We start from the raw sequence: 22,809 nt of genomic DNA on the forward strand, positions 1-22,809 counted from the left end.
GTCAGTACTGTGGGAGCGCCGCACTGTCGGAGGGTCAGTACTGAGGGAGTGCCGCACTGTCGGAGGGTCAGTGCTGAGGGAGCGCCGCATTGGCGGACGGTCAGTACTGAGAGAGCGGCGCACTGTCGGCGGGTCAGTACTGAGGGAGTGCCGGACTGACGGAGGGTCAGTGCTGAGCGAGGGCCACACTGTCGGAGGGTCAGGACTGAGGGCATGCCGCACTGTCAGAGGGTCAGTACCGAGGGAGTGCCGCACTGTCAGAGGATAAGTACTGAGGGAGCGTCGCACTATCGGAGGGTCAGTGCTGAGGGAGTGCCACACTGTCGGACGCTCTGTACTGAGGGTGTGCCGCACTGTTGGAGGGTCAGTACTGAGGGAGTGCCGCACTGTCGGAGGGTCAGTACTGAGGGAGTGCCACACTGTCGGAGGGTAAGGACTGAGAGAGTGCTGCACTGTCAGAGGGTCAGGGCTGAGGGAGCGCCACACTGTCGGAGAGTTGGTACTGAGGGAGTGCCACACCGTGGGAGGGTCAGTACTGAGGGAGCGTCGCACTATCGGAGGGTCAGTACTGTGGGAGCACCGCACTGTCGGAGGGTCAATACTGAGGCAGTGCCGCACTGACACAGGGTCAGTACTGAGGGAGTGCTCACTGTCAGATGGTCAGTACTGATGCAGTGCCGCACTGTTGGAGGGTCAGTACTGAGGGAGTGCCGCACTGTCGGAGGGTCAGTACTGAGGGAGCGCCGCACTGTCGGAGGGTCAGTACCGAGGGAGCACCGCACTGTCAGATGGTCAGTACTGAGGGAGTGCCGCACTGTTGGAGGGTCAGTACTGAGGGAGTGCCACACTGTCGGAGGGTCAGTACTGAGGGAGCGCCACATTGTCGGAGGGTCAGTACTGAGGGAGTGCCGCACAGCCGGGTGGTCAGTACTGAGGGAGTGCCGCACTGTCGGAGAGTCAGTGTTGAGGGAGTGCCACACTGTCAGAGGGTCAGTATTGAGGGAGCGCTGCACTGTCGGTGGGTCAGTACTGAGGGAGTGCCGCACTGTCGGAGGGTCAGCACTGAGGGAGCATCGCACTGTCGGATGGTCAGTACTGAGGGAGCGCCACACTGTCGGAGGGTGAGTACTGAGGGAGCGCCTCACTGTCGGAGGGTCAGTACTGAGGGAGCGCCGCACTGTCGGAGGGTCAGTACTGAGGGAGTGCCGCACTGTCAGAGGGTCAGTACTCAGGGAACGCCGCACTGTCGGACGGTCAGTACTGAGGGAGTGCCGCACTGTCGGAGGGTCAGTACTGAGGGAGTGCCACACTGTCGGAGGGTCAGTATTGAGGGAGCGCTGCACTGTCGGAGGGTCAGTGCTGAGGGAGCGCCGCACTGTTGGAGGGTCACTACTGAGGGAGTGCCACACTGTCGGAGGGTCAGTACTGAGGGAGTGCCACACTGTCAGAGGGTCAGTGCTGAGGGAGCGCCACACTGGCGGAGGGTCAGTGCTGAGGGAGCGCCGCACTGTCGGAGGGTCAGTATTGAGGGAGTGCCGCACTGGCGAAGGGTCAGTACTCAGGGAGTGCCGCACTGTCGGAGGGTCAGTACTGAGGGAGAGTCGCACTGTCGGAGGGTCAGTACTGAGAGAGCGCCGCACTGTCGGAGGGTCAGTACTGAGGGAGGGCCGCACTGCCAGAGGTTCAGTACTGAGGGAGAGTCGCACTGTCGGAGGGTCAGTACTGAGAGAGCGCCGCACTGTCGGAGGGTCAGTACTGAGGGAGGGCCGCACTGTCGGAGGGTCAGTACTGAGGGAGTGCCGCACTGTCAGAGGGTCAGTACTGAGGGTGTGCCGCACTGTCGGAGGGTCAGTACTGAGGGAGGGCCGCACTGTCGGAGGGTCAGTACTGAGGGAGCGCCGCACTGCCGGATGGTCAGTACTGAGGGAGTGCCGCACAATCGGGTGGTCAGTACTGAGGGAGCGCCGCACTGTCGGAGAGTCAGTGTTGAGACAGTACCGCAGTGTCGGAGGGTCAGTACTGAGGGAGTGCCGCACTGTCGGTGGGTCAGTACTGTGGGAGCGCCGCACTGTCGGAGAGTCAGTACTGAGGGAGTGCCGCCCTGTCGGAGGGTCAGTGCTGAGGGAATGCCGCACTGTCGGAGGGTCAGTGCTGAGGGACCGCCGCACTGGCGGAGGGTCAGTACTAAGGGAGCGGCGCACTGTCGGTGGGTCAGTACTGAGGGAGTGCCGCACTGTCGGAGGGTCAGTGCTGAGCGAGGGCCACACTGTCGGAGGGTCAGGACTGAGGGAATGCCGCACTGTCAGAGGGTCAGTACCGAGGGAGTGCCGCACTGTCAGAGGATAAGTACTGAGGGAGCGTCGCACTATCGGAGGGTCAGTGCTGAGGGAGTGCCACACTGTCGGAGTTTCTGTACTGAGGGAGTGCCGCACTGTCTGAGGGTCAGTACTGAGGGAGTGCCGCACTGTCGGAGGGTCAGTACTGAGGGAGTGCCACACTGTCGGAGGGTAAGGACTGAGAGAGTGCTGCACTGTCAGAGGGTCAGGGCTGAGGGAGCGCCGCACTGTCGGAGAGTTGGTACTGAGGGAGTGCCACACCGTGGGAGGGTCAGTACTGAGGGAGCGCCGCGCGGTCGGAGGGTCAATACTGAGGGCGTGCCGCACTGTCAGAGGGTCAGTACCGAGGGCGTGCCGCACAGTCAGAGGATACGTACTGAGGGAGCGTTGCACTATCGGAGGGTCAGCACTGAGGGAGCACCGCACTGTCGGAGGGTCAGTACTGTGGGAGCGCCGCACTGTCGGAGAGTCAGTACTGAGGGAGTGCCGCCCTGTCGGAGGGTCAGTGCTGAGGGAATGCCGCACTGTCGGAGGGTCAGTGCTGAGGGACCGCCGCACTGGCGGAGGGTCAGTACTAAGGGAGCGGCGCACTGTCGGTGGGTCAGTACTGAGGGAGTGCCGCACTGTCGGAGGGTCAGTGCTGAGCGAGGGCCACACTGTCGGAGGGTCAGGACTGAGGGTATGCCGCACTGTCAGAGGGTCAGTACCGAGGGAGTGCCGCACTGTCAGAGGATAAGTACTGATGGAGCGTCGCACTATCGGAGGGTCAGTGCTGAGGGAGTGCCACACTGTCGGAGTTTCTGTACTGAGGGAGTGCCGCACTGTCTGAGGGTCAGTACTGAGGGAGTGCCGCACTGTCGGAGGGTCAGTACTGAGGGAGTGCCACACTGTCGGAGGGTAAGGACTGAGAGAGTGCTGCACTGTCAGAGGGTCAGGGCTGAGGGAGCGCCGCACTGTCGGAGAGTTGGTACTGAGGGAGTGCCACACCGTGGGAGGGTCAGTACTGAGGGAGCGCCGCGCGGTCGGAGGGTCAATACTGAGGGCGTGCCGCACTGTCAGAGGGTCAGTACCGAGGGCGTGCCGCACAGTCAGAGGATACGTACTGAGGGAGCGTTGCACTATCGGAGGGTCAGCACTGAGGGAGCACCGCACTGTCGGAGGGTCAATACTGAGGGAGTGCCGCACTGACACAGGGTCAGTACTGAGGGAGCGCCGCACTGTCAGATGGTCAGTACTGAGGGAGTGCCGCACTGTTGGAGGGTCAGTACTGAGGGAGTGCCGCACTGTCGGAGGGTAAGTAATGAGGGAGCCCCGCACTGTCGGAGGGTCAGTACTGAGAGAGCGCCGCACTGTCAGATGGTCAGTACTGAGGGAGTGCCGCACTGTTGGAGGGTCAGAACTGAGGGAGTGCCGGACTGTCGGAGGGTCAGTACTGAGGGAGCGCCGCACTGTCAGAGGGTCAGTACTGAGGGAGGGCCACATTGTCGGAGGGTCAGTACTGAGGGAGTGCCGCACAGCCGGGTGGTCAGTACTGAGGGAGTGCCGCACTGTCGGAGAGTCAGTGTTGAGGGAGTGCCACACAGTCAGAGAGTCAGTTCTGAGGGAGCGCCGCACTGTCAGAGGGTCAGTACTGAGGGAGTGCCGCACTGTCGGAGAGTCAGTGCTGATGGAGCGCCGCACTGTCGGAGGGTCAGTACTGTGGGAGCGACGCACTGTCGGAGGGTCAGTGCTGAAGGAGCGCCGCACTGTCGGAGGGTCAGTACTGAGGGAATGCCGCACTGTCGGAGGGTCAGTGCTGAGGGAGGGCCACACTGTCGGAGGGTCAGGACTGAGGGAGTGCCGCACTGTCAGAGGGTCAGTACCGAGTGAGTGCCGCACTGTCAGAGGATAAGTACTGAGGGAGCGCCGCACTATTGGAGGGTCAGTGCTGAGGGAGCGCCACACTGTCGGACGGTCTGTACTGAGGGAGTGCCGCACAGTCGGAGGGTCAGTACTGAGGGAGTGCCGCACTGTCGGAGGGTCAGTACTGAGGGAGTGCCAAACTGTCGGAGGGTCAGTACTGAGAGAGTGCTGCACTGTCAGAAGGTCAGTACTGAGGGAGTGCCACACTGTTGGAGGGTCAGGGCTGAGGGAGCGCCGCACTGTTGGAGAGTCGGTACTGAGGGAGTGCCACACTGTGGGAGGGTCAGTACTGAGGGAGCGCCGCACTGTCGGAGGGTCAGTGCTGAGGAAGTGCCACACTGTGGGAGGGTCAGTACTGAGGGAGCGCCGCACTGTCGGAGGGTCAGTACTGAGGGAGTGCCGCACAGTCGGAGGGTCAATACTGAGCGGGTGCCGCACTGACAGTGTCAGTACTGAGTGAGTGCCGCACTGTCAGAGGATAAGTACTGAAGAAGTGCCGCACTGTAGGAGGGTCAGGACTGAGGGAGTGCCGCACTGTCGGAGGGTCAGTACCGAGGTAGTGCGGCACTGTCAGAGGGTCAGTACTGAGGGAGCGCCACACTGTCGGAGGGTCAGTACTGACGGAGCACCGCACTGTTGGAGGGTCAGTACTGAGGGAGTGCCGCACTGACACAGTGTCAGTACTGAGGGAGCGCCGCACTGTCAGATGGTCAGTACTGAGGGAGCGCCGCACTGTCGGAGGGTCAGTACTGAGGGAGCGCCGCACTGTCAGATGGTCAGTACTGAGGGAGCGGCGCACTGTCAGATGGTCAGTACTGAGGGAGCGCCACACTGTCGGAGGGTCAGTACTGAGGGAGCGCCGCACTGTCAGATGGTCAGTACTGAGGGAGTGCCGCACTGTCAGAGGGTCAGTACCGAGGGAGTGCCGCACTGTTGGAGGATAAGTACTGAGGGAGTGCCGCACTGTCGGAGGGTCCGGACTGAGGGAGTGCCGCACTGTCAGATGGTCAGTACTGAGGGAGCGCAGCACTGTCGTAGGGTCAGTACTGAGGGAGCTCCGCACTGTCAGATGGTCAGTACTGAGGGAGCACCGCACTGTCGTAGAGTCAGCACTGAGGGAGTGCCGCACAGTCGGAGGGTCAGGACTGAGAGAGTGCCGCACTGTCAGATGGTCAGCACTGAGGGAGCGCCGCACTGTCGGAGGGTCACAACTGAGGGAGCGCCACACTGTCAGATGGTCAGTACTGAGGGAGTGCCGCACTGTCAGAGGGTCAGTACCGAGGGAGTGCCGCACTGTCAGAGGATAAGTACTGAGGGATCGTCGCACTATCGGAGGGTCAGAACTGAGGGAGGGCCACACTGTCGGAGGGTCAGTACTGAGGGAGTGCCGCACAGTCGGATGGTCAGTTCTGACGGAGTGCTGCACTGTCGGAGAGTCAGTACTGAGAGAACGTCGCACTGTCAGAGGGTCAGTACTGAGGGAGCGCCGCACTGTCGGAGAGTCAGTACTGAGGGAGTGCCGTACTGTCGGAGGGTCAGTACTGAGGGAGAGTCGCACTGTCGGAGGGTCAGTACTGAGAGAGCGCCTCACTGTCGTAGGGTCAGAACTGAGGGATTTCCACACTGTCGGAGGGTCAGTACTGAGGGAGTGCCGCACAGTCAGAGGGTCAGTACTGAGGGAGCGTTGCACTATCGGAGGGTCAGTACTGAGGGAGCGTTGCACTATCGGAGGGTCAGTGCTGAGGGAGTGCCACACTGACGGAGGGTCTGTACTGAGGGAGTGCCGCACTGTCGGAGGGTCAGTATTGAGGGAGTGCCACACTGTCGGAGGCTCAGTACTGAGGGCGTGCCACAGTCTCGGAGGGTCAGTACCGAGGGAGTGCCGCACTGTCAGAAGATAAGTACTGAGGGAGCGTCGCACTATCGGAGGATCAGTGCTGAGGGAGTGCCACACTGTCGGAAGGTCTGCACTGAGGGAGTGCCGCACTGTCAGAGGGTCAGTACTGAGGGAGTGCCGCACTATCGGAGGGTCAGGACTGAGAGAGGGCTGCACTGTCAGAGGTTCAGGGCTGAGGGAGCGCCGCACTGTCGGAGAGTCGGTACTGAGGTAGTGCCACACTGTGGGAGGGTCAGTACCGAGGGAGTGCCGCACTGTCAGAGGATAAGTACTGAGGGAGCGTCGCACTATCGGAGGGTCAGTACTGAGGGAGCACCGCACTGTCGGAGGGTCAGTACTGTGGGAGTGCCGCACTGACACAGGGCCATTACTGAGTGAGTGCCGCACTGTCAGATGTTCAGTACTGAGGGAGCGCCGCACTGTCAGATGGTCAGTACTGAGGGAGCGCCGCACTGTCGGAGGGTCAGTGCTGAGGGAGTGCCACACTGTCAGAGGGTCTGTACTGAGGGAGTGCCACACTGTCAGAGGGTCAGTACTGAGGGAGTGCCGCACTGTCAGAGGATAAGTACTGAGGGAGCGCAGCACTATCGGAGGGTCAGTGCTGAGGGAGTGCCACACTGTCGGAGGGTCTGTACTGAGGGAGTGCCGCACTGTCGGAGGGTCAGTACCGAGTGAGTGCCGCACTGTCAGAGGATAAGTACTGAGGGAGCGCCGCACTATTGGAGGGTCAGTGCTGAGGGAGCGCCACACTGTCGGACGGTCTGTACTGAGGGAGTGCCGCGCAGTCGGAGGGTCAGTCCTGAGGGAGTGACGCACTGTCGGAGGGTCAGTACTGAGGGAGTGCCAAACTGTCGGAGGGTCAGTACTGAGAGAGTGCTGCACTGTCAGAAGGTCAGTACTGAGGGAGTGCCACACTGTTGGAGGGTCAGGGCTGAGGGAGCGCCGCACTGTTGGAGAGTCGGTACTGAGGGAGTGCCACACTGTGGGAGGGTCAGTACTGAGGGAGCGCCGCACTGTCGGAGGGTCAGTGCTGAGGGAGTGCCACACTGTGGGAGGGTCAGTACTGAGGGAGCGCCGCACTGTCGGAGGGTCAGTACTGAGGGAGTGCCGCACTGACAGTGTCAGTACTGAGTGAGTGCCGCACTGTCAGAGGATAAGTACTGAGGAAGCGCCGCACTATCGGAGGGTCAGTGCTGAGAGAGTGCCACACTGTCAGAGGGTCTGTACTGAGGGAGTGCCGCACTGTAGGAGGGTCAGGACTGAGGGAGTGCCGCACTGTCGGAGGGTCAGTACCGAGGTAGTGCGGCACTGTCAGAGGGTCAGTACTGAGGGAGCGCCACACTGTCGGAGGGTCAGTACTGACGGAGCACCGCACTGTTGGAGGGTCAGTACTGAGGGAGTGCCGCACTGACACAGTGTCAGTACTGAGGGAGCGCCGCACTGTCAGATGGTCAGTACTGAGGGAGCGCCGCACTGTCGGAGGGTCAGTACTGAGGGAGCGCCGCACTGTCAGATGGTCAGTACTGAGGGAGCGGCGCACTGTCAGATGGTCAGTACTGAGGGAACGCCACACTGTCGGAGGGTCAGTACTGAGGGAGCGCCGCACTGTCAGATGGTCAGTACTGAGGGAGTGCCGCACTGTCAGAGGGTCAGTACCGAGGGAGTGCCGCACTGTTGGAGGTTAAGTACTGAGGGAGTGCCGCACTGTCGGAGGGTCCGGACTGAGGGAGTGCCGCACTGTCAGATGGTCAGTACTGAGGGAGCGCAGCACTGTCGGAGGGTCAGTACTGAGGGAGCTCCGCACTGTCAGATGGTCAGTACTGAGGGAGCACCGCACTGTCGTAGAGTCAGCACTGAGGGAGTGCCGCACAGTCGGAGGGTCAGGACTGAGAGAGTGCCGCACTGTCAGATGGTCAGCACTGAGGGAGCGCCGCACTGTCGGAGGGTCACAACTGAGGGAGCGCCACACTGTCAGATGGTCAGTACTGAGGGAGTGCCGCACTGTCAGAGGGTCAGTACCGAGGGAGTGCCGCACTGTCAGAGGATAAGTACTGAGGGATCGTCGCACTATCGGAGGGTCAGAACTGAGGGAGGGCCACACTGTCGGAGGGTCAGTACTGAGGGAGTGCCGCACAGTCGGATGGTCAGTTCTGACGGAGTGCTGCACTGTCGGAGAGTCAGTACTGAGAGAACGTCGCACTGTCAGAGGGTCAGTACTGAGGGAGCGCCGCACTGTCGGAGAGTCAGTACTGAGGGAGTGCCGCACTGTCGGAGGGTCAGTACTGAGGGAGAGTCGCACTGTCGGAGGGTCAGTACTGAGAGAGCGCCTCACTGTCGGAGGGTCAGAACTGAGGGATTTCCACACTGTCGGAGGGTCAGTACTGAGGGAGTGCCGCACAGTCAGAGGGTCAGTACTGAGGGAGCGTTGCACTATCGGAGGGTCAGTGCTGAGGGAGTGCCACACTGACGGAGGGTCTGTACTGAGGGAGTGCCGCACTGTCGGAGGGTCAGTATTGAGGGAGTGCCACACTGTCGGAGGCTCAGTACTGAGGGCGTGCCACAGTCTCGGAGGGTCAGTACCGAGGGAGTGCCGCACTGTCAGAAGATAAGTACTGAGGGAGCGTTGCACTATCGGAGGATCAGTGCTGAGGGAGTGCCACACTGTCGGAAGGTCTGCACTGAGGGAGTGCCGCACTGTCAGAGGATAAGTACTGAGGGAGCGTCGCACTATCGGAGGGTCAGTACTGAGGGAGCACCGCACTGTCGGAGGGTCAGTACTGTGGGAGTGCCGCACTGACACAGGGCCATTACTGAGTGAGTGCCGCACTGTCAGATGTTCAGTACTGAGGGAGCGCCGCACTGTCAGATGGTCAGTACTGAGGGAGCGCCGCACTGTCGGAGGGTCAGTGCTGAGGGAGTGCCACACTGTCAGAGGGTCTGTACTGAGGGAGTGCCACACTGTCAGAGGGTCAGTACTGAGGGAGTGCCGCACTGTCAGAGGATAAGTACTGAGGGAGCGCAGCACTATCGGAGGGTCAGTGCTGAGGGAGTGCCACACTGTCGGAGGGTCTGTACTGAGGGAGTGCCGCACTGTCGGAGGGTCAGGACTGAGGGAGTGCCGCACTGTCGGAGGGTCAGTACTGAGGTAGTGTGGCACTGTCAGAGGGTCAGTACTGAGGGAGCGCCACACTGTCGGAGGGTCTGTACTGAGGGAGCACCACACTGTTGGAGGGTCAGTACTGAGGGAGTGCCGCACTGTTGGAGGGTCAGTACTGAGGCAGTGCCGCACGGTTGGAGGGTCAGTGCTGAGGGAGTGCTGACCCTCCGACAGTGCGACTCTCCCTCAGTACTGACCCGCCGACAGTGCGGCGCTCCCACAGCGCTGACCCTCCGGCAGTGCGGAGCTCCGTCAGCACTGACTCTCCGACAGTGCGGCACTCCCTCAGTACTGACCCTCCATTAGTATGGCACTCCCTCAGTACTGACTCTCCGACAGTGCAGCGATCCCTCAGTACTGACCTTCGGACAGTGCGGCACTCCATCAGTACTGACCCTCCGACAGTGCGGCGCTCCCTCAGTACTGACCCTCCGACAGTGCGGCGCTCCCTCAGTACTGACCATCTGACAGTGAAGCGCTCCCTCAGTACTGACCATCTGACAGTGCGGCGCTCCCTTAGGACTGACCCTCCGACAGTGCGGCGCTCCCTCAGTACTAACCATCTGACAGTGCGGCACTCCCTCAGTAATGGCCCTGTGTTAGTGCGGCACTCCCACAGTACTGACCCTCCGAGAGTGCGGTGCTCCATCAGTACTGACCCTCCGATAGTGCGACGCTCCCTCAATACTTATCCTCTGACAGTGCGGCACCCTCCGACAGTGTGGCCCTCCCTCAGCACTGACCCTCTGAGAGTGCGGCACTCCCTCAGTACTGACCATCTGACAGTGTGGCGCTCCCTCAGTACTGACCCTCCGACATTGCGGCGCTCCCTCAGTACTGACCATCTGACAGTGCAGCACTCCCTCAGTACTGACCCTCCGACAGAGTGGCACTCCCTCAGCACTGACCCTCTGACAGTGCGGCGCTACCTCAGCACTGTCCCTCCCACATTGTGGCACTCCCTCAGTACAGACACTCCGACAGTGTGGCACTCTCTCAGCACAGACCCTCCGATAGTGCGACGCTCTCTCAGTACTGACCATCTGACAGTGCTGCACTCCCTCAGAACTGCCCATCCGACTGTGCGGTGCTCCCTCAGTACTGACCCTCCGACAGTGTGGAACTCCCTCAGTTCTGACCCTCCGACAGTGTGGAACTCTCTCAGTTCTGACCCTCTGACAGTGCGGCGCTCCATCAGCACTGACACTCCGACAGTGCGGCACTCCCTCAGTACTGACCCTCCGACAGTGCGGCACTCCCTCAGTACTGACTCTCCGACAGTGCGGCGCTCCCTCAGTACTTATCCTATGACAGGGCGGCACTCCCTCAGTACTGACCCTCTGACAGTGTGGCACTCCCTCAGTACAGACCCTCTGACAGTGTGGCACTCCCTCAGCACTGACCCTCCAATAGTGCGACGCTCCCTCAGTACTTATCCTCAAACAGTGCGGCACTCACTCGGTACTGACCCTCTGACAGTGCGGCACTCCCTCAGTCCTGACCCTCCGACAGTGTAGCCCTCCCTCAGCACTGACCCTCCGACAGTGCGGCACTCCCTCAGGACTGACCATCTGACAGTGCGGCGCTCCCTCAGTACTGAACATCTGAAAGTGCGGCACTCCCTCAATAATTGCCCTGTGTCAGTGCGGCACACTGTCGTCGGGTCAGTACTGAGGGAGGGCCACACTGTCACAGGGTCGGTACTGAGGGAGTGCTGCACTGTCGGAGGATCAGTGCTGAGGGAGCACCTCACTGTCGAAGGGTCAGTGCTGAGGGAGCGCAGCACTGTCGGAGGATCCGTTCTGAGGGAGTGCTGCACCTTCGGAGGGTCAGTACTGAGGGAGCGACGCACTGTCAGAGGATCAGTGCTGAGGGAGCGCTGCACTGTCGGAGGGTCAGTACTGAGGGTGTGCTGCACTGTCGGAGGGTCAGTACTGAGGGAGCGCTGCACTGTCGGAGGATCAGTGCTGAGGGAGCGCTGCACTGTCGGAGGGTCAGTACTGAGGGAGCGCTGCACTGTCGGAGGGTCAGTACTGAGGGAGTGCCGCACTGTCGGAGGATCAGTGCTGAGTGAGCGCTGCACTGTCGGAGGGTCAGTGCTGAGGGAGCGCCGCACTGTCGGTGGGTCAGTACTGAGGGAGTGCTGCACTGTCGGAGGGTCAGTACTGAGGGAGCAACGCACTGTTGGAGGGTCAATACTGAGGGAGTGCTGCACTGTCGGAGGGTCAGTACTGAGGGAGCGCTGCACTGTCGGAGGATCAGTGCTGAGTGAGCGCTGCACTGTCAGAGGGTCAGCGCTCAAGGAGTGCCACACTGTTGGAGGGTCAGAGCTGAGGGAGTGCCCTCCATCTGAATACCTGTCTCAACCGCGTGAAGGAACCTCCTCGTCTCCTCATTCGTTCGCATGGCGAAGTGTTTGGATCACAGGCTTCACCCCAGCAGTTGGCCAGCCGAAAGCCATACGAATGTCCAAAACATGAGTTGGGCCATTCAGCCCCTCGATTGTGCTGCTCCATTGATCGTGGGTGATCTGTTTGATTCTTGAATTCCACATTCCTCACATACGAAACTCCTCGCCGATAACCTTCAATCCCCTCTCCTGACTGGGATCTCCCGACCTCCACCTTTCAGATATTCAGTGACCCCCATCATCTTCTGGGGCAGCAAAGTCGCGCGTCCCTCACGAGGCACATTTCCCCTCCGCTGACCCCTGTCTAATTTTAAAAGCTGCCCGCCCCCCGACCTCTGGGCCCGCCCGCAAGACCTGCCTCCGTCCGGCTTGTCGAGATCATTTCGGATCTTCCCGATTTCATTCAAGTCACACCTTCCCCCTGCCTCGCCCTCCTTAACTCCACAGGAAACCGGCGCAGCCCATTCGATCTCCCCTCGTTCGACAATCCCGCCATCGCAGGGGTTAGTCTGGTGAGCCTTCGTTGGGCTCCCTCGCTGGCAAGTGCATCCCTCCTTCCTTGGGCAGACGCGGTGCTCACCAGCTACAGTCTCACCAAGGCTCTGAACAATTGCAGCGAAGAACCCAGACCCCTTTTCGGTGCAGGCCAATGTAACATCTGCGTTGTTCGCTGCCTGCTGAAACCTGGAGGTGATTGAGGCAATTTGACTTTTAATTACCCCAATGCGGGTAACGAGGATAATAGGATGGATTGCCTTCAATGTGTTCAACACAGGGACACGATGCCTCCGGAGCAGGAGGAGGCCATCTTGCCCTTCGGGTCCTGCCACCCCATTCTATAAACTTCCTGTCTGATCGGATTGGGGCCTCAACTCCACTTTCCTGCCCCTCCCCCTCATAACCCTCCGCTCCCTCATCGATCAGAAATCTGCCTCACTCGGCCTTGAATATATTCAATGAGCCGCAGCCCTCACTGCTCTCCGGGTGGGGGGGGGGGGGAATTCCACAGACGGACCCCCCTCTGAGAGAAGAAATTCCTCCTCATCTCCGTCTCCAATGGGGAGACCCCCTTATTCTGAAACTGTAGCCTCCACGAGGAGCCCCCCTCAGAATCTGATAGGTTTCAATAAGATCATCTCTCATTCTTCTAAACCTCAATGGTACAGGACCCAACCTGCTCAAACCGTTCCTCATCAGACCCCCCCCCCCTTCATCCCAGGAATCGGCCCAGTGAACCATCTCTGAACTGCCTCCGCTCTGACGCGAGTCTATCCCTCCGTGAGTTAGGAGTCTAAAACTGTACACAGTACTCCAGCTGCGGAAACGCCAACACTCCATACAGATGTAGCAAGACCTCCCCACTTTTATACTCTGTCCCAACCCCCACCTCGCTATAAGAGTTTTGTGGTTTTTGAGAAGCATGTTGTTTGCTTTAGATTTGTTTTGTGGCTACATCTGGGCCGTCTCATTTCTGAGGGTTTATTTTTTTGATATTTCTTTTTCAATTGGAGGTCTCATTAAGCGGGGGATTGATTGATTGGTTGATATTTATTGTCACATGTACCAAAGTACAGTGAAAAGTATTTTTCTGCGGCCAAGGGAACGTACGCAGTCTGTACACAGTACACAAAAAGAATAATCGACAGAGAACATTGACAAATGGCACATCGACAAACAGTGATTGGTTACAGTGCGGAACAAGGGGCCAAACAAAGCAAATACATGAGCAAGAGCAGCATAGGGCGTCGTGAATAGTGTTCTTACAGGGAACAGATCAGTCCGAGGGGGAGTCGTTGAGGAGTCTTGTAGCTGTGGGGAAGAAGCTGTTCGTATGTCTGGATGTGCCGGTCTTCAGACTTCTGCATCTTCTGCCTGAAGGAAGGACCTGGAAGAGGGCAAAGACTGGGTGTGAGGGGTCTGGGTGGGATGGGGTACAATGGGCACTTTACACACCTTCGCGGGCAAGTTGGTGCCGTGGGCGGCCAGCCTAACGCTCGTGTTTGGCAGCGTGTAGCTGGCGATATTAAAGAGCACAAGGTAAACCTCCAGGTGACAGAAAGAGATAGAGAGAAAAGGAGAGACAGAGAGAGAGAAAGACACTCAGGAAATGACAGAGAGAGAGAGACATACAGGGAGAGAGACACATGGAGAGAGACACAGGGAGACACAGAGGAGAGATAGAGATACAGGGAGAGAGAACGAAAGAGACACAGAGAAAGAAAGACACAGAGAGAGAAAGACAGAGAGAGAGAGAGAGAGAGAAAGAGAGAGACGGGAAGAAAGACACAGAGGGAGAGACAGAGAGAAAGACACAGAGGGAGAGACAGAGAGAGAGAGAGAGAAAGAGAGAGAGAGAAAGAGACAGAGAGAGACAGAAAGGGAAAGAGACACAGAGAGAAAGACAGAGAGAGAGAAAGACAGAGGGAGAGAGACAGAGAGAGAGACACAGGGAGAGAGACACAGGGAGAGAGACAGAGAGAGAGAGACAGAGAGAGAGAGAAAGACACTGAGGGAGAGACAGAGAGAGAGACTCAGGGAGAGAGACAGGGAGAGATCGACAGACAGAGAGAGAGAGAGAAAGAGCTGGCGAAATGGCTGCTGCACGGAGGACACACATATTTATACTCCACCTACTGGGCAGAGCCAACAGGCAGGGACTACCGCTGTATCTGTAGTACAGGTCCTATCGTACATCACCTAATATAGGTGCAACGGTGGTTTACCACATTCACCCCCTGTTAAAATTGAGTCCAGCGGGATTGGTGGAGAATTATATACAGAAATTGAATTTACATATACAATATTTGTGGGACAAAAAGTTTCTTTTGAAGTCCGGCGGACCAGTTAGAGGTTTAACCGGTCCGGTGCCTTGTTGTGCCGCTGGGAGCGACGTAGCGGTGGCGGCGATGTCGATGCTGCCCTGATGACTCCGGGAGCGTGCCGAAATCCTCTTCATCCTCGGGCGTGGGCAGGGGGAGGACGGATGGTCCTGGGGGGGTTGCTGCTGGGAGCACCTGGGGAGGGGTGGGGTGGAGCCGGGCAGGAGGGGTGTGTGTGTGGGGAACCTGCTGGTGCCAGGTCCCTGAGGGAGACAGTATCCAGGCGGCCATCGGGGTATCCCACGTAGGCATACTGCGGGTTCGCATGGAGCAACTGCACCCTCTCCACCAAGGGGTCCGCCTTGTGGAGGCGGTCGTGCCGACGGAGAAGGACCGGTCCTGGAGCTGCGAGCCAAGTCGGGAGCGACACCCCGGATGTGGACTTCCTGGGGAAGGCAAAGAAACGCTCATGGGTGTGTTGTTAGTGGCGGTGCACAGTAGTGACCGGAGGGAGTGGAGTGCATCAGGGAGGACCTCCTGCCAGCGGGAGGCCGGGAGGTTCCTGGACCGTAGGGCCAGTTGGACGGCCCTCCAGACCGTCCCGTTCTCCCTCTCTACCTGTCCGTTTCCCCGGGGGTTATAGCTGGTCGTCCTGCTGGAGGCGATACCCCTGCTGAGCAGGAACTGACGCAGCTCATCGCTCATGAATGAGGATCCCCTGTCACTGTGGATGTAGGCGGGGAAACCGAACAGAGCGAAGACAGTGTTGAGGGCTTTGATGACGGTGGCAGACGTCATGTCGGGGCATGGGATGGCGAAGGGAATCTGGAATACCCATCGAGCACACTGAGAAAATACGTGTTTCGGTCGGTGGAGGGAGGGGCCCTTTGAAATCCACGCTGAGGCGTTCTAAGGGGCAGGAGGCCTTCACCAGGCACGCACGGCCCGGCCGGTAGAAGTGCGGCTTGCACTCCGCACAGACCTGGCAGTCCCTGGTGACTGTCCGTACTTCCTCGATGGAGTAGGGCAGATTGCGGGCCTTTATGAAATGGTACAACCGTGTGACACCCGGGTGACAAAGGCTGTCGTGCAGGGTCCGGAGTCGGTCTACCTGAGCGCTGGCACATGTACCTCGGGATAGGGCGTCTGGGGGCTCGTTGAACTTGCCGGGGCGATAGGTGGAGAGCTCGATCCTCCACCTCAAGATCTTATCATTCTTGATCTTGCCCCGCTGTGTGTTATTGAACATGAAGACAACCGACCGTTGGTCAGTGAGGAGAGTGAATCTCCTGCCGGCCAGGTAATGCCTCCAATGCCGCACAGCTTCAACGATCGCTTGGGCCTCTTTTTCGACAGATGAGTGTGAATTTCTGAGGCATGAAGGGTGCAGGAAAAGAATGCCACGGGTCTGCCTGCCTGGTTGAGGGTAGCGGCTAGGGCGACGTCCGATGCGTCGCTCTCCACTTGAAAGGGCAGCTCTCGTCTACTGCCTGCATCCCGGCCTTGGCGATATTGGCTCTGATACGGGCGAAGGCCTGTTCAGCCTCGGCCGTCAGGGGAAAATGGGTGGACTGTGTGAGTGGGCGGGCCTTGTCTGCATAGTTTGGGACCCACTGGGTGTAGTATGAAAAGAACCCGAGGCAGCGTTTGAGGGCCTTGGGCAGTGGGGGAGGGGGAGATCCATGAGGGGACGCATGCGTTCGGGATCGGGCCCCAGAACTCCATTCTGTACCACATAGCCGAGGATGGTTCGTGCTGAACACGCACTTCTCCTTGTCGTAGGTGAGGTTGAGGAAAGTGGCGGTGTGGAGAAATTTGGCAAGGTTGACATCGTGGTCCTGCTGGTCGTGGCCGCAGATGGTGACGTTGTCTAGGTACGGGAAGGTGGCCCGCAGCCCGTACCGGTCGACCATTCGGTCCATCTCCCTTTGGAAGACCGAGACCCCATTGGTGACGTCGAAGGGAACCCTGAGGAAGTGATAGAGGCGATCGTCTGCCTCGAAGGCAGTGTATGGACAGTCCGCTTTACGGTTGGGGAGCTGGTGGTAGGCGGATTTCAGGTCCACCGTTGAGAAGACCCGGTACTGTGCAATCTGATTGACCATATCAGATATGCGTGGGAGGGGGTACGCGTCGAGCTGTGTGTACCGATTGATGGTCTGGCTGTAGTCCACAACCATCCTGTGTTTCTCCCCAGTTTTAACGACTACCACTTGGGCTCTCCAGGGGCTGTTGCTGGCCTCGATGATGGCTTCCCGAAGCAGCCGCTGGACCTCGGTGTGTGCCAGTGCACTGTGGTGTGAGTCAGTGCACTGTGGTGTGAGTCAGTGCACTGTGGTGTGTGTCAGTGCACTGTGGTGTGAGTCAGTGCACTGTGGTGTGAGTCAGTGCACTTTAGTGTGAGTCAGTGCACTGTGGTGTGATTCAGTGATACTGTGGTGTGAGTCAGTGCACTGTGGTGTGTGTCAGTGCACTGTGGTGTGAGTCAGTGCACTGCGTTGTGTGTCAGAGCACTGTGGTGTGAGTCAGTGCACTGTGGTGTGAGTCACTACACTGTGGTGTGATTCAGTGATACTGTGTTGTGAGTCAGTGCACTGTGGTGTGAGTCAGTGCACTGTGGTGTGCGTCAGTGCACTGTGGTGTGTGTCAGTGCAGTGTGGTGTGAGTCAGTTCACTGTGTTGTGAGTCAGTGCACTGTGGTGAGAGTCTGTGCACTGTGGTGTGAGCCAGTGCCCTGTGATGTGTGTCAGTGCACTGTGGTGTGAGTCAGTGCACTGTGGTGTGAGTCAGTGAACTGTGGTGTGAGTCAGTGCACTGTGGTGTGAGTCAGTGCACTTTGGTGTGAGTCAGTGCACTGTGGTGTGATTCAGTGATACTGTGGTGTGAGTCAGTGCACTGTGGTGTGTGTCAGTGCACTGTGGTGTGTGTCAGTGCACTGTGCTGTGTGTCAGTACACTGTGGTGTGAGTCAGTGCACTGTGGTGTGTGTCAGTACACTGTGGTGTGTGTCAGTGCACTGTGGTGTGTGTCAGTGCACTGTGCTGTGTGTCAGTACACTGTGGTGTGAGTCAGTGCACTGTGTCGTGTGTCAGTGCACTGTGGTGTGATTCAGTGTTACAGTGTTGTGAGTCAGTGCACTGTGGTGTGTGTCAGTGCACTGTGGTGTGAGCCAGTGCACTGTGGTGTGTGTCAGTGCACTATGGTGAGAGTCAGTGCACTGTGGTGTGAGTCAGTGCACTGTGGTGTGAGTCAGTGCACTGTGTTGTGAGTCAGTGCACTGTGGTGAGAGTCTGTGCACTGTGGTGTGAGCCAGTGCCCTGTGATGTGTGTCAGTGCACTGTGGTGTGAGTCAGTGCACTGTGGTGTGAGTCAGTGCACTGTGGTGTGAGTCAGTTCACTGTGTTGTGAGTCAGTGCACTGTGGTGAGAGTCTGTGCACTGTGGTGTGAGCCAGTGCCCTGTGGTGTGAGTCAGTGCACTGTGGTGTGTGTCAGTGCACTGTGGTGTGAGTCAGTGCACTGTGGTGTGAGTCAGTTCACTGTGTTGTGAGTCAGTGCACTGTGGTGAGAGTCTGTGCACTGTGGTGTGAGCCAGTGCCCTGTGATGTGTGTCAGTGCACTGTGGTGTGAGTCAGTGCACTGTGGTGTGAGTCAGTGAACTGTGGTGTGAGTCATTGCACTGTGGTATGAGTCAGTGCACTGTGGTGTGAGTCAGTGCACTGTGTTGTGTGTCAGTGCACTGTGGTGTGAGTCAGTGCACTGTGGTGTGTGTCAGCGCACTGTGGTGTGAGTCAGTGCACTGTGGTGTGAGTCAGTGCACTTTGGTGTGAGTCAGTGCACTGTGGTGTGATTCAGTGATACTGTGGTGTGAGTCAGTGCACTGTGGTGTGTGTCAGTGCACTGTGGTGTGTGTCAGTGCACTGTGCTGTGTGTCAATACACTGTGGTGTGAGTCAGTGCACTGTGGTGTGTGTCAGTACACTGTGGTGTGTGTCAGTGCACTGTGGTGTGTGTCAGTGCACTGTGCTGTGTGTCAGTACACTGTGGTGTGAGTCAGTGCACTGTGTCGTGTGTCAGTGCACTGTGGTGTGATTCAGTGTTACAGTGTTGTGAGTCAGTGCACTGTGGTGTGTGTCAGTGCACTGTGGTGTGAGCCAGTGCACTGTGGTGTGTGTCAGTGCACTATGGTGAGAGTCAGTGCACTGTGGTGTGAGTCAGTGCACTGTGGTGTGAGTCAGTGCACTGTGGTGTGAGTCAGTTCACTGTGTTGTGAGTCAGTGCACTGTGGTGAGAGTCTGTGCACTGTGGTGTGAGCCAGTGCCCTGTGATGTGTGTCAGTGCACTGTGGTGTGAGTCAGTGCACTGTGGTGTGAGTCAGTGCACTGTGGTGTGAGTCAGTTCACTGTGTTGTGAGTCAGTGCACTGTGGTGAGAGTCTGTGCACTGTGGTGTGAGCCAGTTCCCTGTGGTGTGAGTCAGTGCACTGTGGTGTGTGTCAGTGCACTGTGGTGTGAGTCAGTGCACTGTGGTGTGAGTCAGTTCACTGTGTTGTGAGTCAGTGCACTGTGGTGAGAGTCTGTGCACTGTGGTGTGAGCCAGTGCCCTGTGATGTGTGTCAGTGCACTGTGGTGTGAGTCAGTGCACTGTGGTGTGAGTCAGTGAACTGTGGTGTGAGTCATTGCACTGTGGTATGAGTCAGTGCACTGTGGTGTGAGTCAGTGCACTGTGTTGTGTGTCAGTGCACTGTGGTGTGAGTCAGTGCACTGTGGTGTGTGTCAGCGCACTGTGGTGTGAGTCAGTGCACTGTGGTGTGAGTCAGTGCACTTTGGTGTGAGTCAGTGCACTGTGGTGTGATTCAGTGATACTGTGGTGTGAGTCAGTGCACTGTGGTGTGTGTCAGTACACTGTGGTGTGTGTCAGTGCACTGTGGTGTGTGTCAGTGCACTGTGCTGTGTGTCAGTACACTGTGGTGTCAGTCAGTGCACTGTGTCGTGTGTCAGTGCACTGTGGTGTGATTCAGTGATACAGTGTTGTGAGTCAGTGCACTGTGGTGTGTGTCAGTGCACTGTGGTGTGAGCCAGTGCACTGTGGTGTGTGTCAGTGCACTATGGTGAGAGTCAGTGCACTGTGGTGTGTGTCAGTGCACTGTGGTGTGAGTCAGTGCACTGTGGTGTGAGTCAGTGCACCGTGGTGTGAGTTACTGCACTGTGGTGTGAGTCAGTGCACTGTGGTGTGAGTCAGTGCACTGTGGTGTGTGTCAGTGTACTGTGGTGTAACTCAGTGCACTGTGGTGTGAGTCAGTACACTGTGGTGTGTGTCAGTGCACTGTGGTGTGAGTCAGTGCACTGTGGTGTGAGTCAGTGCACTGTGGTGTGAGTCAGTGCACTGTGTTGTGATTCAGTGCACTGTGGTGTGAGTCAGTACACTGTGGTGTGAGTCAGTGAACTGTGGTGTGAGTCAGTGCACTTTGGTGTGAGTCAGTGCACTGTGGTGTGATTCAGTGATACTGTGGTGTGAGTCAGTGAACTGTGGTGTGTGTCAGTGCACTGTGGTGTGAGTCAGTGCACTGCGTTGTGTGTCAGAGCACTGTAGTGTGAGTCAGTGCACTGTGGTGTGAGTCACTACACTGTGGTGTGATTCAGTGATACTGTGTTGTGACTCAGTGCACTGTGGTGTGAGTCAGTGCACTGTGGTGTGTGTCAGTGCACTGTGGTGTGAGTCAGTGCACTGTGGTGTGAGTCAGTGAACTGTGGCGTGAGTCATTGCACTGTGGTGTGAGTCAGTGCACTGTGGTGTGAGTCAGTGCACTGTGTTGTGTGTCAGTGCACTGTGGTGTGAGTCAGTGCACTGTGGTGTGTGTCAGTGCACTGTGGTGTGAGTCAGTGCACTGTAGTGTGAGTCAGTGCACTGTGACGTGAGTCAGTGCACTGTGGTGTGTGTCAGTGCACTGTGGTGTAATTCAGTGCACTGTGGTGTGAGTCAGTACACTGTGGTGTGAGCCAGTGCCCTGTGATGTGTGTCAGTGCACTGTGGTGTGAGTCAGTGCACTGTGGTGTGAGTCAGTGAACTGTGGTGTGAGTCATTGCACTGTGGTATGCGTCAGTGCACTGTGGTGTGAGTCAGTGCACTGTGTTGTGTGTCAGTGCACTGTGGTGTGAGTCAGTGCACTGTGGTGTGTGTCACCGCACTGTGGTGTGAGTCAGTGCACTGTGGTGTGAGTCAGTGCACTTTGGTGTGAGTCAGTGCACTGTGGTGTGATTCAGTGATACTGTGGTGTGAGTCAGTGCACTGTGGTGTGTGTCAGTACACTGTGGTGTGTGTCAGTGCACTGTGGTGTGTGTCAGTGCACTGTGCTGTGTGTCAGTACACTGTGGTGTGAGTCAGTGCACTGTGTCGTGTGTCAGTTCACTGTGTTGTGAGTCAGTGCACTGTGGTGAGAGTCTGTGCACTGTGGTGTGAGCCAGTGCCCTGTGATGTGTGTCAGTGCACTGTGGTGTGAGTCAGTGCACTGTGGTGTGAGTCAGTGAACTGTGGTGTGAGTCAGTGCACTGTGGTGTGAGTCAGTGCACTTTGGTGTGAGTCAGTGCACTGTGGTGTGATTCAGTGATACTGTGGTTTGAGTCAGTGCACTGTGGTGTGTGTCAGTGCACTGTGGTGTGTGTCAGTGCACTGTGCTGTGTGTCAGTACACTGTGGTGTGAGTCAGTGCACTGTGGTGTGTGTCAGTACACTGTGGTGTGTGTCAGTGCACTGTGGTGTGTGTCTGTGCACTGTGCTGTGTGTCAGTACACTGTGGTGTGAGTCAGTGCACAGTGTCGTGTGTCAGTGCACTGTGGTGTGATTCAGTGATACAGTGTTGTGAGTCAGTGCACTGTGGTGTGTGTCAGTGCACTGTGGTGTGAGCCAGTGCACTGTGGTGTGTGTCAGTGCACTGTGGTGAGAGTCTGTGCACTGTGGTGTGAGCCAGTGCCCTGTGATGTGTGTCAGTGCACTGTGGTGTGAGTCAGTGCACTGTGGTGTGAGTCAGTGCACTGTGGTGTGAGTCAGTTCACTGTGTTGTGAGTCAGTGCACTGTGGTGAGAGTCTGTGCACTGTGGTGTGAGCCAGTGCCCTGTTGTGTGAGTCAGTGCACTGTGGTGTGTGTCAGTGCACTGTGGTGTGAGTCAGTGCACTGTGGTGTGAGTCAGTTCACTGTGTTGTGTGTCAGTGCACTGTGGTGAGAGTCTGTGCACTGTGGTGTGAGCCAGTGCCCTGTGATGTGTGTCAGTGCACTGTGGTGTGAGTCAGTGCACTGTGGTGTGAGTCAGTGAACTGTGGTGTGAGTCATTGCACTGTGGTATGAGTCAGTGCACTGTGGTGTGAGTCAGTGCACTGTGTTGTGTGTCAGTGCACTGTGGTGTGAGTCAGTGCACTGTGGTGTGTGTCAGCGCACTGTGGTGTGAGTCAGTGCACTGTGGTGTGAGTCAGTGCACTTTGGTGTGAGTCAGTGCACTGTGGTGTGATTCAGTGATACTGTGGTGTGAGTCAGTGCACTGTGGTGTGTGTCAGTACACTGTGGTGTGTGTCAGTGCACTGTGGTGTGTGTCAGTGCACTGTGCTGTGTGTCAGTACACTGTGGTGTGAGTCAGTGCACTGTGTCGTGTGTCAGTGCACTGTGGTGTGATTCAGTGATACAGTGTTGTGAGTCAGTGCACTGTGGTGTGTGTCAGTGCACTGTGGTGTGAGCCAGTGCACTGTGGTGTGTGTCAGTGCACTATGGTGAGAGTCAGTGCACTGTGGTGTGTGTCTGTGCACTGTGGTGTGAGTCAGTGCACTGTGGTGTGAGTCAGTGCACCGTGGTGTGAGTTAGTGCACTGTGGTGTGAGTCAGTGCACTGTGGTGTGAGTCAGTGCACTGTGGTGTGTGTCAGTGTACTGTGGTGTAACTCAGTGCACTGTGGTGTGAGTCAGTACACTGTGGTGTGTGTCAGTGCACTGTGGTGTGAGTCAGTGCACTGTGGTGTGAGTCAGTGCACTGTGGTGTGAGTCAGTGCACTGTGTTGTGATTCAGTGCACTGTGGTGTGAGTCAGTGCACTGTGGTGTGAGTCAGTGAACTGTGGTGTGAGTCAGTGCACTTTGGTGTGAGTCAGTGCACTGTGGTGTGAGTCAGTGCACTGCGTTGTGTGTCAGAGCACTGTAGTGTGAGTCAGTGCACTGTGGTGTGAGTCACTACACTGTGGTGTGATTCAGTGATACTGTGTTGTGAGTCAGTGCACTGTGGTGTGAGTCAGTGCACTGTGGTGTGTGTCAGTGCA

The sequence above is a fragment of the Scyliorhinus torazame genome, chromosome 19 (genome assembly GCF_047496885.1).
Source record: "Scyliorhinus torazame isolate Kashiwa2021f chromosome 19, sScyTor2.1, whole genome shotgun sequence".
In the NCBI taxonomy this organism is placed as follows: Eukaryota; Metazoa; Chordata; class Chondrichthyes; order Carcharhiniformes; family Scyliorhinidae; genus Scyliorhinus; species Scyliorhinus torazame.